The sequence below is a fragment of the Echinops telfairi genome, unplaced genomic scaffold (assembly GCF_000313985.2).
Source record: "Echinops telfairi isolate 266 unplaced genomic scaffold, ASM31398v2 ScPeMD7_11;HRSCAF=52, whole genome shotgun sequence".
Lineage (NCBI taxonomy): Eukaryota > Metazoa > Chordata > Mammalia > Afrosoricida > Tenrecidae > Echinops > Echinops telfairi.
Window position 1 is genome coordinate 4,053,696 of NW_022103908.1, and position 2,565 is coordinate 4,056,260.

Consider the following 2,565-nt stretch of genomic DNA (forward strand, 5'->3'; position numbering starts at 1 on the left):
AGCAGACCTTCAAGAGGCTAAGCAAAAAACACGGAAGCAAGCAGTAATTCAAAAACAAGCAGGCAGTTAACATCTTTCGGGTGAAACTTCCATGGCCATATGGAAAAAAGTATATCTGCCATGCTCTGCTCAACAAAGACAAAACTAAACCAAGAAAACCACTCTAACTCACAGCCACCAAGCCAAGGCCGAGTCGTAGAGATGCTATAAGACTGGGTAGAACTGCCCTTAAGAGCTTCTGAGACTGTAACTCTTCACAGGAGTAGAAAGTCCCATCTTTCCCCTGAGGAGTGGCTGGTGGTTTTGAACTGCTGACCTTGTAGTTAGCAGTCCAACTAGAAGACACTAAACCACGAGGGATCCTCTATGCCACCAGAACTCTGCTACAGTGTGTAAAATATGAGATTGTCTTGGAAATATCTGTCCTATTTGAGTCAGCTGTGTATATTCCCATAGGCTATCTAGCTTTCTATTCACAATCATAGATGCCATAAAGTTTAAGTGAAGCAGAGGGTCATGAGTGGGGTCTGAGGACAGAGGAGTATTCCCACTCCCTCGGAAACTAGCCGTGGCACTGTGCAAAGTACTGATCAGTGGGTATGAGGAAAGATGTCATGAGGACTAACGTTCAAGACATAATATAAGGCCAGTGTAGCCACCTCTCCACTCCCCTTGAGACATGGATGCGGTGAGTGCAGTTGGAAAGACCGTGTCCTGGCTATAACCTTGGGAAAGCACAGGGTGGTCTGAATCGCAGACCGTCTCAGAGCCCCGCGTCAGCCCTGGAGACCCTCTTTCTCCCAACTTTGACATGTCAGAAATCACGTTCTGTCTATTGAACCTACTGCTCTTGTAGTTCTCCCATATGAACCCATACCCAGTTTTAAAGCACTTAATTTCTGGATTGCTTACTGAAATAAGTTGTAGATGTAAAGAGCACAGCAGAAAAAAAGAGAACTCTTCTGAAATCTATTTTGAGGAACATAGGGAGCTGACAAGCAGCAAACCGCAGGGTTGGATGAAATATTAACAGTAATCGAATCTATCCACAGCACCAACCCTCTAATCCACTGTCTAGAATTAACCAAATCATAGGATACCTACAAACAAAGATTCTGAATGTGTTTTGCCTGAAATCCAGTGTAAAAATTTTATTTTATTTTTGTTGATCATATCTGTGTAGTTAAGTTCTCATATTGTCATTGGCAAACTGACCTCCAACCCACAACACCCCATGCACACTAGAACAAAATGTTGCCCCCGCCTTTGCCATCCCCACTACGAGTCGAATCTTATCGAATGTTCCACTGTGATCTATAGGGTCTCTGCACGGAACTTTTTGGACGTAGACTTCCAAGGCCTTTCTTCCTGTTCCATCTTAGTCCAGAAATTCCACTGAATTCTGTTTAGTAGCAGAGAAACATGAGGCCTGATACCAGGGGAAATAGTTAGCCTGGGTTAATCCATGCTGGACATCTGGCGTGGTTTGAGATCTGCTCTAAGACTTGGTTTGCAGAAAAACTCAAATGTAACAGCCACACCCCTCTCCCCTTGCAATAAAAATTCCCTTTAAGCTTTAAAATGTTCTAATTCAGCAAGTTCGGATGAACAAAACCATCTGGACAAGCCAGGCCTTTTAGATAAGGACTGGAGCTTGAGACCTGGAGGAGGTGACAGGGTGCCTCCCTGTCTGTGAACCAGGCCACCTGTGTCCCATTGCAGAAGCCCGCTGTTCATTGCAACGGGCTTGTTCAACGTTCCCTCAACTGGCCACATAGTGGAGGGTCTTGCCTTTCATTGAATTTTTGAAGCAGTTTTGGAAAGCTTTAACTCTGTGGCTTCCTTCTGTCAAGTGCTTGCAAAAATAAGAATTGCTCGAATCAACCTGGTCTCTGTAAACCAGTGACAGGCATCTCAAACCTGATTCAAGGCATCATTTTGGCAACCTGAAAGGACTTGAAGGGGGCCTTCTAATACACTGAGAAATCTCGTTTGGGGAGCCTTCTTTATTGGGGGTGGGGGTGGGGCCTTGTGGGTTGCCTGGACTTGGAACCCCGTGACTGGGAAGACTGAAAAACTCTAGCAATTGCCAAAGGTCCTCTTCCTTCAAGAGCCCCCTCACCCTCGCCTGTCCCCTTCACTTTCAAATTCAGAAATTCCAAGTCTTTGATTTGGCCTCATCTGATCAATGCGTGTGTCTGTGCTATAAATCCATGAAAGTGACAACTCATAAGACTGACCATCATAGGTCTGAGATTTCCTCTGCAATCTGTCCTGAGAGTTCTCTCATCTATGAGCTAGGTTTTCCTGTCTGTGGCTGTATTTGAGAGCTCTTTCTTCTGTAATCTGTAAGTTAGATTGTTCCAAACTGTCTACCTGGGAGAAAGCCTTCTATGCCATATTCAGTTCAGTTAGTCTTCTGTAATGTGTCAAACTAGTCGTTTATACTGGGCTGAAAACCATCTGTCCTGGAGAGCCTACGAGGGTGCTTTCTGTCCAGCTCATCGTCCATTGTCTGCAAACCTCTGACTAAGAAGAATAGGGTGTTCTACTCTTGTCTGTAAA